The sequence below is a fragment of the Hordeum vulgare genome, chromosome 2H (assembly GCF_904849725.1).
Source record: "Hordeum vulgare subsp. vulgare chromosome 2H, MorexV3_pseudomolecules_assembly, whole genome shotgun sequence".
Taxonomy (NCBI): domain Eukaryota; kingdom Viridiplantae; phylum Streptophyta; class Magnoliopsida; order Poales; family Poaceae; genus Hordeum; species Hordeum vulgare.
In genome coordinates this window covers 96827281-96842943 of record NC_058519.1, presented here as the reverse complement: position 1 = coordinate 96842943, position 15663 = coordinate 96827281, and the positions used below count along the sequence as shown (strand labels likewise).

At 42.2% G+C, this 15663-nt stretch overlaps 1 pseudogene; it reads right to left on the bottom strand.

Annotated features, from left to right (window-relative positions):
• Nucleotides 1-4564: 4564 nt before the first annotated feature.
• On the bottom strand, nt 4565-6906 carry LOC123425669 (annotated as a pseudogene).
• Between the last annotated feature and the right edge of the window lie 8757 nt (nt 6907-15663).

The following is a 15663-nucleotide window of genomic DNA, read 5'->3' as shown; positions in this document are numbered from 1 at the left end:
TGGGTAAAGTGTGTAGCCTCTCCAGAGTGTGAAATCTATTCGAATAGCCGCGTCCACGGTATTGGACAGCCCGTCAAGACCTCAGTAGGTGGTCAATGATACGTCTCCAACGTATATATAATTTTTTATGGTTTCATGCTATTATCTTGTCAAACTTTGGATGTTTTGCATGCCTTTTATATAATTTTTGGGACTAACTTATTAACTCAGTGCCAATTGGCAGTTCCTGTTTTTTCCATGTTTTTTATCCCTTTCAGAGGAGATTTTGAAACGGAGTCCAAACGGAAGAAAATCCCCGAAAAGATTTTTTCTGGAACGGAAGAAGATCGGGAAGCTTGAGAGCCAAGACAGGGGAGCCTCAGGGGCCCCACAAGCCCCCACCCCGCGGCGAGGGGGTAGGCCACGGCCCACAGGCTTGTGGGCCCCCTGAGCGCCCCCTGACCTAGGGGTTGCGCCTATAAATTCCCTAAAAATCCCAAAAAAATCAGGAGATCATCGAAAGTACTTTTCCGCCATCGCAAGCTTCTGTCTCCGCAAGATCCCATCTGGGCACGTTCTGGTGCCGTGCCGAATGGGGATTCGGATATGGAGGGCTTCTTCATCAACACCATGACCTCTCCGATGATGCGTGAGTAGTTCACCATAGACCTACGGGTCCATAGCTAGTAACTAGATGGCTTCTTCTCTCTCTTGGATCTTCAATACAAAGTTCTCCATGATCTTCATGGAGATCTATCCGATGTAATCTTGTTTTGCGGTGTGTTTGTCGAGATCCGATGAATTGTGGATTTATGATCAGATTATCTATGAATCTTATTTGAGTTTCTTCTGATCTCTCTTATGCATGATTTCATATCCTTGTAATTCTCTTCGAGTTGTGGGTTTTGTTTGGCCAACTAGATCTATGATTCTTGCAATGGGAGAAGTGCTCGGTTTTGGGTTCATACCGTGCGGTGACCTCACCCAGTGACAGAAGGGATAGCGAGGCACGCATCGTGGTGTTGCCATCAAGGGTAAAAAGATGGGGTTTTCATCATTGGTTTGAGATTATCCCTCTACATCATGTCATCTTGCTTAAGGCGTTACTCTGTTCGTCATGAACTCAATACACTAGATGCATGCTGGATAGCGGTCGATGTGTGGATTAATAGTAGTAGATGCAGAAAGTATCGGTCTACTTGTCTCGGACGTGATGCCTATATGTATGATCATTGCCTTATATATCGTCATGACTCTGCGCGGTTCTATCAATTGCTCGACAGTAATTTGTTCACCCACCGTGATATTTGCTATTATGAGAGAAGCCTCTAGTGAACACTATGGCCCCCAGGGTCTACTCCACACCATATTTTCAGCCTTACACTTTTCACTTCGTTGCACTTTCCGCCTTCAGATCTCACTTTGCAAACAATCTTGAAGGGATTGACAACCCCTTTGAAGCGTTGGGTGCAAGCTTGTTTGTGTTTGCGCAGGTACTCTGGACTTGACGAGGCCTTCCTTCTGGATCGGTACCTTGGTTCTCAAACTGAGGGAAATACTTACTGCTCCTGTGCTGCATCACCCTTTCCTCTTCAAGGGAAAAACCGACGCAAACCAGAGAAGTAACAAGAAGAATTCCTAGCGCCAAGGAAGGACTTTTGTTGCCGCAGTAGTCAACCGTAACTATGATATTAATGATGGAAGATCTCGTCTGAGTATGATTGCAGTTGGGCATCATGTCGATGACAAGACTTGAGGATATTCGCTAAAGGTTCTGGGTAAGATTACAAGAGTTGGTGCCACCAGAGTACGATGAGAGTAGCCTCGTATAGTTATCTTTCCCTACCCCCTTAGTGATAACAAATCTTTATCTAATCTTGATTGCTATGATGTTGTCTTGCCTTAATGCTGATGTTTGTTGTGAGTTTGCGAGTACATTCAAAGTACTCACCTGGCGTGTCATGCCAGTTTGCAGGTCATGCGATGATTGCTGGTCGAGGATTCCGAGTTGCAAGCTAGGATACGCGTTCCAGCCAGAGTCCGTGCGGAGTGGAGTTCATCACATCCGTCGTTGTTCCGCTGCTAGCGTAGAATTTACCGTAGGCAGGTGTAGTATCGATGTAATCCAAGTACCCTTGTAATCCTTTCCATAGTAATAAGGAGCTGTTTTGTTCTATGCCAACGGTGTCGTATTCCAGAAGACTTGTCCCTGGGCTGGAATACGGGGCGTTCCGGTTCCCGGCCAGGTGGGCCTGGTTGAGGACCCCTACGTCGGTTTTGTCCTACGCCACGTTGGGCAGCCCATGACACATTGTATGAAGACTCCACGAGACTTGGCGTACAAACCGAAGATACCGAGGCCGTGGAGGACTCTACCTCTACATACATAGCCGACTAGGACATGTAATCCTAGGAATCCCAATATGCTATATGGGTCGGGCTCATTGATAGGCAACACTACAATCGTTTGGTATTTACCTATACTATGTATGCACCGCTATAGCAATATACACGAGCAGGAGTAGGGTATTATCTCCTGCATGACAACCCGAATGTGGGTAAAAAACCTTGCTTCATGTTATCATTCAACCCAATCTCCTAGGCGGAATACCCTACTCAGGGATTTGGGGGATTTAGATATGATACACATCTTGACATTGTTTGTATGCTTGCTAATTAGATTGCTTCCTAGCATACTTGGCTTTGAGCTTGTGTGCCGCATATGTTGTGTTCATCTAGTTGGATACCTAGAGAACCTACTTTATCCACAAATTCCTAAAATTGCTAATTAAGCTTAAATTTTGTAGTCTCCTATTCATTATCCTCTAGGCGATTGTATCGATCCTTTCACATAACCATACATATATGATAAGATTTGAAGATTCCGGTCGTTTATTAGCTCCACCTCTCTAATAGTTGGGCTCAACCGATCAATGAAAAATCAAAAGCATGTGCGCCTCAGGCATATCATAAAAAATATAGTTACATATGAGAGAAACATAACATGTGATTTTCAACAATTTTGGAGCCCGGTTCTCTAAACTCTCACTTTCTTGAAGCATCAATAAGAAGCGGAAACTATCAGTTTGAAATAAGACGTTCCTTGTAATTATGTACGATTTATATACTATTTGAATGAAGCCTCTTATTTTTGCAAACCCGAAACCTCACCCTTAAAAATCTTAAACTAGCGTGTCTACAATACAAGGCAAATAGTTGCACCTGATTTTTGCAAGGATCATGTCTTATAAAGGGTTGGACTCTTAATAGAAATGGTCAAATTCATGGAAACTGCTAAATTTTGGCTTGTTTACAAAAGACCAACTCTTGATAGTCGGCTTTTAGCGTGTTGTATGCACTACTAGAGAAAAACCTAGTGGTAGCACGGGTTTTTCTCATATCAGTAGCGTGGGGACCCACTCTACTGCTAGGGCGCTACAACTAAGAGTTAGCAGTAGCGTGAGCCATGCCCTCACTACTCGTAATTAACATATGAGTAGCGCGGTATTGTAACCTTGCTACCTCTAACTATTAGCAGCGCGACTCTATACCCCCACGCCACTACTAATCGATCATATTTCATTTTTTTATGTTTATGTTGTATGTATACATGGTTATACATATTAATATATAAGATCAATAATAATTGTGCAAGAAACAATATTTAGATTAAAGTGGATGGGTGCAAGTGACCAAGTTGAATTAGAGGAAAACTAGTAAAAATGCCCGTGCGTTGCAACGGGGTAAACATTTTATTTTATTTAAATTATTATTTTGATTTTGATATATTTTCATTTTGACTTGTCATATTGATGGCGTGCATTTACGATTACACTCACGCAGCATCGGAGTGGGCCGTTCGACACTTTTAATCTTTGATGAGAAACACTACAAAGGAGAAAAGAAGACGTTGAGTGGATAGTCATTATAACGAAGATTTTTGTGCATATGTTGAATTATCCACACATGCACATTATTAACAAGCGTTTGTACAAACACTGAAATTATGCATCCGACAACTTAGTTTCTTCCTTATATTGATTCATGAGACAACTCCTTGATACTCATAATATTAAAGACGTATATAAGTTGTGAGAATTGCATGTAACCAAGGACTAATAGATGAATCAAGCATTGTGGGACTGCGAGTTAGTTTGGATTAAATATAGGGGGTTTTGTGAGCGGTACAAAGGCAACATATATGACTTCTCTATAGTGCTTGGATCGTTCAGATCTACGGGTTCAAAAGGTGCCACACTGCTCCAAAGTTACACAGAGATATAATATCTAAAGCACCACGAGATGAATTCTGATAATAAAGAAGTGGTACAAACTGCATCTAGTAACTGAAGTTTAAAGCCCACCTACAGGCAAGGTGACAGCAGATCTCCCAGTAGTTTGAAATGCAAATACCTTATATGAGAAAAGATCTATCTTGTGTCCTGAACCGAAGGAACTGCTAGATTCAGGCGGCCACAAGCACATGAAGAAACACGAACGTCGGGTAGATTTCAAGTAAAAGAAGAAAACAATGACTTATCACCCGCTTACAGGCGACAACACACTGTCCCAAGCAGGCATTGAGTTACGCTTTTATCTTGGCGAGTGCGAGCTGGAAGGCGTCCGCCTCGACCTTCTCCCACTCCTCCTTGGCATCACCCTTGGCAGAATTCTTCATTGCCATACCGAGCTCCTTGGCATGCTTCACCTTCCTGCTCTTGACCAGCCCTTAGATCAGATCATTGACAGCCTGGAACGGCGACGCCCACTTGTTGGAGTGTAGGGACAAACGCGTTGTTTTCGACCAGCGCCTTGATCAGGATGATGTAGGTCTCGAAGTTGGGCGACACGCCTTTCCCATTGGGCCTTGGCACCTCCGGCGTCCTCTTGAACAACGCCACTGCAGCGCCCACCTCCCCCTCATTGCAGAGCCCGCCGATGATGGTGTTGAAGCACTCCGAGTTAGGCGGGACGCCATTGGCGGCCATGGCCTCCAGCATCTCCTCTGCCTCGAAGCTCCCGCCCTTGGCGCACAGGCCGGACATACGGAGCTTGTACGTGATGACATTGGGCTTGAGCCGCCTCTTGCCACCGGTGACCTCCTTGAGCAGCAGGTCGAACGCCGCGTAGTCGCCTCTCTTGAGGTACCCTTTGAGCATCTCGTTGCAGGAGACTATGCCCGGCTGCAGCTCAGCCTTGTCGGTCATTCCGTCGAACACCTGGCGGGCGCCGACGACGTCCTCCGTGGCAACCATGCACTTGAGGAGCACGTTGTGGGATACGACGCCTGGCTCGATGGAGAGCTCGACTGAGAGGTCGCGGAAGGCCTGGATGGCGCGGGCGGGCTGGCCGGCGTCGTAGTAGGCGGCGAGGAGCGCTGAGAGGGCGTGATCGGAGGGGGACACGACGAGTTGGAAGGTGGAGAGGGAGTGGGTGGGCATGCCGGCGGCGGCGTAGAGCGAGATGAGGCAGATGAGGAAGCCCTCGGAGGGGTCCGACGCCAGGAGGGCGGTGAGGGAGGCGGAGACACGGAGGAGACGAGGTCGGGGTGGGCGGTGGCGGTGAGGCGGGAGACGGCGAGGGAGAAGATGGAGCAGTCGCCGAGGAAGGGCGTGTGGGGGATCCCCTTCTAGAAGAGGGCGGCCAGCTCGTCGGGCGGCGTGGCGGCGCTGCGGATGGAGTTCTTGATGTGGACAAGCTTGGCGGGGTTGATGGTGTATGCAGGGGCTCTTTTGTAAAAACGAAACGTTTTTTCCACTTAATGAAGGACCGCGGGTTGATTACGGAAAAATAGGAGGACGTTTTTGCAAAACTGCCATGACGGACGACCAGAAACTGTATTTGCTTTATTATTAGGGAGAGATATGATGTTGCGAATCAAAACATCATATTTTCCTCTAATTCAACTTGGTGTATTGCATCCATCTACTTAAATCTAATACATTTCATATAGCAACTCATCATCATCTAAATCATGCCAAAGTTAAAATGTCGTAAAACAGAAAAACAACTCCTCATTATTCTAGTTGTTATCATACTAGTTAAACAACTCTTCATCATTCTAGCAACAGACTAGCAAGTGACCAAATTATGACAAGTTAAATAACAAGCTGCAAAGGTATCACAAGTTACCAACACTAACTACTGCTCTCTCTCCTAGGTAAAATAGCATAACGATAAACTCCTCCATCTCCCATTGAACAATACAAATCAACATATCTCCAACTTGTGTGATGCCCAAGTTATTGTCTCCATGTGTTTACCTGGATGCTTTTATTTCCTTGCTCCATCCTTTGATTTTTCGGGTTTCCTCACTTAGAGATATTGTGTATTTACCAGGGTAACTCATTGGCATTGGCCGTAAGCTAACCATATGCAAATCACCTTTGGTAAACATCACTTTAGGCACGATCTCTATCAGAAGTACGTGTTGAACAACATAAGTAATAGTAACATAGTAAGCAAACTAGTTTTTCTTAAGAACAAAGCATGAAAAGATGGACCAGTGACACAATAGTAAATAAATTCTTACGAAGTTGTCTGAAGTGATGTTATAGTGGTTCAACTTGTGCACTAGTGGCACATATCCATGATAACTGTTTCCAATCATGTAATTGTTCTTATAATGCTCAACATCATAAATAAATGAGATCAGATGATTTTTCTCCAACCAAGTAAGCTCAGAGTCATAACTGTAGTAGGTCCGATCTACTATGTGTCGTGTAGTTTTTAAAGCAGATAAATGAGATGATAATTAAAAATCAATAAGTTTAGCTGGGATGAGTAACTAATATATATAATTTACCTAACAAATTTGTTGACAAACTCACCTGAAGGTAGAACTGGAATCAAGTGATCCACATGCACCCCAATTTCAATATTATTATCACGGTCACCATCATGTCCAAGATCTAAGGTATTGTTCATGTCCTCTTCAAACCCTTACGCCTTGAAAAATGCTATCCAAGAAGAACAACCAAAATATGTGTGATCTACTCTATTTTTTACCTTAACAACAAAAGTGTGAAGGTCCGTCTTTAGGTGAGCTATCTTAGTCTCGGTACTCTCCTTCTCATTGAAATGAAACTTGTCCAAGACATGGAGTCTTGCATGGGAGGTAACACAATAGTCGAATTGTACAAAATAAAATTACAGGTTAATTAAAGCGAAAAAGCACACATCATACTTCACTACAAAGTATACATTCCGTCTTTACATACCGTAATAATTTCAAAGTCCTCCTTTAGCTTGACGGTGAAGGATATACCGTTGTCTAGGTGAGGATAATGGTCGCATATACCCCTGTCATCGGTGCACATATAGCACCTAGGGATGCCCATGTCGTCAGAACTTTCCTATGTTCATAATTCAAAGATTAAAAATCAACGACAATTATACCAGAAACTATTCAGCATGGGTTGACTTTCGGTCCTTAAAGGTTTCCTTGAAAAACTCTCATATCTCATGGCGTATATGATGCGCACTCTCTCACACTGATATTGTGGTGTATGTTGGTGGACACTCCCTCACATTATTATTTCGACCGTCAGTGATGATCACTCCTCCCTTCGTACTTGCGTGCATTACCAAAATGTCTAGCACACGGGAGTGAAGGAGGAAGCGACCCCATGAAAACACTCGGGATTCTTCCTCTGATATTTCGACTACAGGTGTTGGTTGCTTCTTCCCCCTCTCTCGCGCATTATACCAAGGTATATATCGCGAGAAGAGGAAGAGGAAGCAACCCCCACGACAACAATCAAGATTCTTCCTCTGATATTTCGACCGTCGGTGCTGGTTGCTTCCTCTCCCTCTATCGCTCATTATACCAATGTATATATCACGAGAAGAGGAAGAGGAAACAACCCCCATGACAACAGTCGGGATTCCTCCATCAAGAACAGACATGGAAGTCACACAAGGAGCTCCGATAGACTGAAAGTACCCTAATAAGCATAAGACAATTAACATTGCATTTATGGAGTAATGTTCTAAGAATGACCTATGTTTTGTCGGAATGTCATCTAATTCCCGTTCTACCAAATCACGGGCAATCGATATTTCCTACTTCCTAGCACAAGTCATGCCAAAATTCCGGCATGACATTTTCTAAAAACAGGACATATCGAGCGCGTGAAATTTGCCAGAACGAAAATGAATCAACATTATGGCAAAACATAGGACACTTGGAGGTGTTTCGTGCAATAGCACACACACATGTCAAATATACCTATTCTTTTACTAAAAATTTCTAGACCTAATTTTGTTACTAAAAATTTGCAGACCTGTTTTTTTACTAATAATATCTAGACATAATTTTTTTACTAAAAATTTATATTAGTGAATTCCTAGGAAATTTGATACCTAAAAATTTCTCATATACCATTCTAATACATTTCTTAGTGAATTCCTAGGAAATTTGATACCTAAAATTGTCTATTCTATATAAAAAACCTACATTCTACAAGCAAGTTCTACCAATTCATTGGATATTCTACAAGCAACAAACCTACATTCTACATGAATAGAGGGAGGAGCGAGGGAGGTAAGTAGAGGGAGGGAGGGAAGTGGAGGGAGGAGGGAGGAGCTACCTCAGTTGGGCGACGATGGCAGCAGGCGTGGGACGGCAGCGGGCGCAGACGGCGGCATCGGTAGATTGTGGGCGGAGAGAGTGGGAGTGGAGAAGAAGAGTGATGAGGGAAGAGTGTGAGCGGACGCAGGGAGAGGATAAGGTGGGATTAGCAGTAGTGTGTGTCCCGGACATGCGCTAATGCTAGGAGCAATAGCACTAGTGCGGCCAAGAAAGAAGCGCTGCTGCTAAATGGGTCCCATGCACCGTATGTAATATGGGCTGAAAAACCCGGTTAAACGCACCTTACTTTATTATTACGTGAAAAAATTAGAGAAACACACATTGCTTTATTAGTAGGTACATATATAAACATAGTATATTATTGGGGTTATAAATACGGGCTAGGCCCAAGTATACGAGTAGCCCATCAATGGCCCATAACTCGCATGAGATATGGCCCATCAAGCTATGGGCTAGGGGGCTCACCGGCGGCCAATTGATGACAAGGAGGGTGACGTGACACCGCACTAAGTCCTAACACTCGCATACCAGGCCAACCGATTGTCGACCGTCAGCACTTGGCCGGAGGCGATGGGTACCATCGGGTAGACAATTAGTCGCCGACTACCTAGGATGCCTCTCAGCCGCGACGTCATAATGACGACCGTTACCCAATGACGGTATAATCTAGTTAGATACGACATTTACCAGTAGTGAATGCCATGAAACAGTTGGCCACACCTGATTCCATGAAGAGCACCAATACTTCACATTATGTAACCCTATCTGGAGCACTCTAAGTCAGGAGGGAAGCCATGGGCAATAGGTTGAACAAACTCACATTGTACCCTACGCCAAGAGCAAAGAGCACCACAGGAGTAGGGTATTACCTCCACCACAGAGGGCTCAGACCTGTATAATTCCTTGAGCATACTCCCATTTGCACCATTCCCTAGATACAATTGCCTCTACGTTCATACCCTCCTAGGATTGTCAGTATTATATCTACGACAATTGGCGCCCACCTTGGTGACGGTATGGTGCATTTGGCTTCATCATCAGTTCCGGTTGGCAACATTCGCATCGGGGCTCTCGAGTTCCTGATCGATGGGTCGGCGTGGCATCATGCTACCCCGTTGGACAGTGTTGACGTGCCAGCTCGTGGGCGCATACATTACAAAGCCACTGATACGTCTCCAATGTATCTATAATTTTTTATTGTTCCATGCTATTATATTATCAACTTGGGATGTTTTATATGCATTTATATGCTATTTTATATCATTTTTGGGACAAACCTATTAACTCAGTGCCATGTGCCAGTTTCTGTTTTTTCCGTGTTTTTGACCTTTTCAGATAAGAATATTAAACGGAGTCCAAACGGAATAAAACCTTCGGGATGATTTTTTTCCATAACAGAAGGGATCCAGAGGACTTGAGAACCAAGGCAGAGGGCCACAAACCCCCTAGGCGCGCCCCGGGGGGCGCGCCTAGCAGGCTCGTGGGCCCCCCATGCCTCCTTTGCCCTACCTCTTTCGCCTATAAATTCCCTAAAATCCCCCAAACCAACAGAGAGAGCCACGAAAATACTTTTCCGCCACCGCAAGTGTTTCCGCGAGTTCCCATGCGGGGACCGTTCTGGTGCCCTGCCGGAGGGGGATTCGGACACGGAGGGCTTCTTCATCAACACCATTGCCTCTCCGATGATGCGTGAGTAGTTCACCACATACCTTCGGGTCCATAGCTAGTAGCTAGATGGCTTCTTCTCTCTCTCTCTTGGATCTTCAATACAAAGTTCTCCATGATCTTCATGGATATCTATCCGATGTAACTTTCTTTTGCGGTGTGTTTGTCGAGATCCGATGAATTGTGGATTTATGATCAGATTATCTATGAATATTATTTGAGTCTCCTCTGATTTCTTATATGCATGATTTTGTATCCTTGTAATTCTCTTCGAGTTATGGGTTTCGTTTGGCCAACTTGATCTATAATTCTTGCAATGGGAGAAGTGCTTGGTTTTGGGTTCATACCGTGCGGTGTCCTCACCTAGTGACAGAAGGGGTAGCAAGGCACGCATCGTGTTGTTGCCATCAAGGGTAAAAAGATGGGGTTTATATCATATTGCATGAATTTAGCCCTCTAAATCATGTCATCTTGCTTAAGGCGTTACTCTGTTTGTTATGAACTTGATACACTAGATGCATGCTGGATAGCGGTCGATGTGTGGAGTAATAGTTGTAGATGCAGAAAGTATCGGTCTACTTGTCTCGGACGTGATGCCTATATGCATGATCATTGCCTTAGGTATCATCATGACCTTGTGCGATTCTTTCAATTGCTTGATAGTAATTCGTTCACCCACCATAATACTTGCTATCACGAGAGAAGCCTCTAGTGAACACTATGGCCCCCGGGTCTATTTTACACATTATATATTCATATCTACATACAAAAATACCGTAAAAAATACCTTGCTGCACTTTTATTTATTTATTTATATTTACCTATTATCACTATCAGATCTCGCCTTGCAAGTAATCGTAAAGGGATTGACCACCTCTTTATCGTGTTGGGTGCAAGTTTTTTTGTCTTTGCGCAGGTGCCTTGGTGCCTCATCTTGATACTCCTACTGGATTGATACCTTGGTTCTCAAACTGAGGGAAATACTTATCTCTACTTTGCTGCATCACCCTTTCCTCTTCAAGGGAAAAACCAACGCAAGCTCAAGAAGTAGCATCCACCGACTTGAGGGTGTTCTTACAACTCTCTTTGTCATATGAGACATCTCAAATGTATCTACTTTTCCAAGCATTTTTTTCTTGTTTTGGACCATAATTTGCATGATTTGAATGAAACTAACCTGGGCTAACTTTGTTTTTAGCAGAACTACCTTGGTGTTTTTTTTTACAAAAAGTAGTTCTCAGAATTGGAAGAAGTATTACGGAGAATTCTTTTGGAATGTATAAAAAATAATGGCGCAAAGAACTACCAGAGGGGGCTCAATAGAGAGATACAAGCACAAGGGGTGCGTCGTATGAGCTTGTGGTGCCCTCGAGCCTCCGTTTGCTCTAATTCCAAGTCTACACATTCCATATTCTCTAGAAAAAATGTGAGAAAAAGTTTCGTCGTGTTTTATGATACACAACTGTCGTCATCTCCTGTTCTTCATTGGGAAGCCTGGCCTGTGGTTGATATGCCCCAAACGTATCTACTTTTCCAAACACTTTTGCCCTTGTTTTGGACTCTAATTTGCATGATTTGAATGAAACTAACATGGACTGGCGTTGTTTTTAGCAAAACTACCATGGTGTTGTTTTTGTGGAGAAATAAGAGTTCTCGGAATTGGACGAAACTTTCTCAAGTTTTTGTGGAATATATGAGCAAAGATCCACCGGAGGGCCCACTAGTTTCTCACAAGGCAACAGGGCGCACTCACGTGGCTCCGCTGACCCTAATTCCAAGACTATAAATTCACATTCCTTGAGAAAAATAGAGAGTAGTTTCATCGCGTTTTACTAGATGGAGCCGCCGTCACCTCCTGTTCTTCCTCGGGAGGGATGATCTGGAGTCCGTTTGGAGCTTTGGAGAGCAGGATTCATCACCGTCGTAATCACCAACCCTTCTCCATCAACAATTCCATGATGCTCACCAACGGGAGTGAGTAATTCCTTCATAGTCTTGCTGGACGGTGATGGGATTGGATGATATTTGTTATGTAATCGAGTTATTTTGATAGGAATTGATCCTTACTATCCACTATGTTCTAAGATTAATGTTGCTATGACTTTGCTATTCCTAATGCTTGTCACCAGGTTCCAAGTGCCATGATTTCAGATATGAACCTAGTATGTTTTCATAGATACGAGAGTGTTTTGGACCCTATATTCCAAGTTGTGTGCACCTATTACGTGTCATGATCCGCATACCCCAAGGTGATAATAATTGGGATTCTTTCTGGTGATTACCGTAGTTTGAGGAGTTCATGTATTCACTATGTGCTATTGCTTTGTTCTGGTCCTCGACTGAAAGGAGGCCTTAATATCCCTTATATTTCCTTATGGACCCCGCTACCACGGGAGGATAAGACAATAGATGTCATGCAAGTTCCTACTATAAGCACGTATGACTATATACGGAATATATGCCTACATCACATTGATGAATTGGAGCTATTTTTATGTCTCTCTAGTGTGTAACTGTTACATGATGAATGTTATCCAATATACTTATCCATCACCGATCCAATGCCTACGCTTTTCGCATATTGATCTTTGCTAAGTTACTATTGTTGTTGTTGTTGTTGTTGTTACAATCACTACAAGCTGCTATCGTTACTATTTCTACTACTATTTTATTGTGCTAGTAAAACTTTGTTGCAGAAGATATTCGAGGTGTGGTTGAATTGACAACCCAACTGCTAAGACCAATAAATACTGTTTGGCTCTCCTTGTGTCAAATCAATAAATTAGGGTGTAATAATACCCGTGAAGACTGTTGCGACCCCCTATACTTGTGGGTTACTAAGACATTTTTCTGGCGCCGTTTCCTCGGAGCATAGCTCTATTTATTGAGTTCACTTGGGATTCTCACTTACCGTGATTAAGAAACTAAAATACTCTAAAACAAAGAACATACCCTCTATAACGAGGGGAGGTAAGGAACTGACATCCAGCTCTGCATTTGATTCACCTACTGTTTTAAACTAGCTTATGAAACCTCCACCCATTATTCAATGTGATACTGTTTCTACTATGGAGGATGTTAATTATGATGCTACTAATATGCTAGATGAAACTAAACCGCGTCATTTAATGTATTGTTGATGCTCATATTGCTAGATCTAAAGAAATTGAAAATGCTGAAACTTCTGAAAACTATGATTCACCAATTATGCCTAGCTCTCCTACTAGAATTCCTATGCCTGATGTGCCCGAGGGTTATGTTATGGATGGGGAGATAGCTAGAGACTTAGTTGCTTGTAATGATAGAGATGATTTAAGGAAATTTCTATGTAAGCTAAAAGAAAAATCTATGATGGAAAAAATGAAGTATGATCCGAAGTTTTCTACTTCTCCTATATGTGTTGCTAATAAGGATTATGAATTCTTTGTTGATCCTGAATTAATTACTTTGGTAGTATATGATCCTTTTCATGGTTATGAAAATGAAACCGTTGTGGCACACCTTATTAAATTAAATGATATTACCACCATATTTGCTCATGAGGAAAAGATTCGCTATTAGAATATACTTAAGCTTTTTTACTTTCTCACTAAAGGGTGATGCTAAGAAGTGGTTTCATACTCCTGCTCTAGGTCATGTGCTTAGTCCTTGGGATATGATATATTACTTCTATGAAAAAAATCCTGCTCATAAGAAACAAACTACTTTACAATATATATTTAACTTTGTGCAAATTGAAGAAAAGAATCTCCCTCAAGCTTAGGGGAGGCTTGTCCAGCTACTTAAAGCTTTGCCTCATCATCCTCTCAAGAAAAACGAAATACTTGATATATTTTACAATGGACTAACCAATGCTTCTAGGGACTACCTATATAGTTGTGTTGGTTGTATTTTCAGGGAACAAACTATTGGACAAGCTAGAAAATTATTTAATATTATATTGAAGAATGCATTGGACAGTTCCTGAACCATCGCGAGAACCTATTCAAAATAAGAGAGGTATTATATTTCTCAGTCTGGAATATATGCAAGAAGCCAAGAGATCTATGAAAGAAAAGGGCATTAAATCTAACAATGTCAAGAATTTACCACCTATTGAAGAACTACATGGACTCGATATCCCTACACATGTAGTAGAGGTAAATTATCTTTGTAGATTTGATGAGGGTGATATACCTTATAATAAAACTATTGATCAATGTATGGATAAATTTATTATATTGTTAAGCAAGAACATTTCAATATGCATGTTAAAAATCAACTACTACGAAATGACATGATGATTTATCGTTTGAGTGACTTGATGTTAAGAATTGCTAATGATATTAAAGGTCTAGGTAAACATGCATGCATGGTTCACACTCAGCCAAACCAAGTTGCTAAGTCATAAAATGATTTTCTTGTTGAAATGAATGCTAAACTAAATGATCATGATGTTAGAGTAATGATTCTAGGAGGTAGAATGACTCACGAACCTCTCTATCCGGAAGGTCACCCTAAAAGAATTGAACAAGATTCTCAAAGAGTTAATGATGATGCACCTAGTCCATCTAAAAAGAAAAAGAAAAAGAAAATGATAGGACTTTGCATGCTTCCAGAAAACCTGTTATATAAAAACATGTTGAGAATCATAATGATGTTTCTATTTCTGACGTTGAGACACAACCTGGTAGTGCACATTCACCTAGTGAATGATAATGATAATAATGATGTTCACGTAAATGCTCAACTAGATAACGATAAAGGACCTGATGATGATGTGGACATAGAACATGCTTCTAATCTTGATAACCCACATCCTAAGAACAAACATTATGATAAGAGGAATTTTGTTGCTAGAAAACATGGTAGAGAAAGGGAGCCATGGGTTCATAAACATATTCCCTTCCCTCGTAAGACTTCTAAGAATAAGGATGAGGAGGAATTTGAGCGCTTTGTTGAAATGCTTAGTGATGTCTACTACACAACTTGTTCTTGTAGACTCGTGTTGGGCCTCCAAGAGCATAGTTTTGTAGGACGGTAGCAAATATCCCTTAAGTGGATGACCTAAGATTTAGCAATCTGTGGGAGGCGTAGGATGAAGATGGTCTCTCTCAAACAACCCTCCAACCAAATAACAAGAGTCTCTTGTGTCCCCAACACACCCAATACGATGGTAAATTGTATAGGTACACTAGTTCGGCGAAGATATTGTGATACACGTGTAATATGGATGGTAGAAATATATTTTTATAATCTGCATAAATAAAAACAGCAAGGTAGCAAGTAACGAAGGTGAGCACAAAAAGTATTGCAATGCTTTAAAATGAGGCCTAGGGTCCGTACTTCACTAGTGCAATTTCTCAACAATGCTAATGTAATTGGATCACATAACAATCCCTCAACGTGCGATAAAGAATCACTCAAAAGTTTCTATCTAGGAGAGA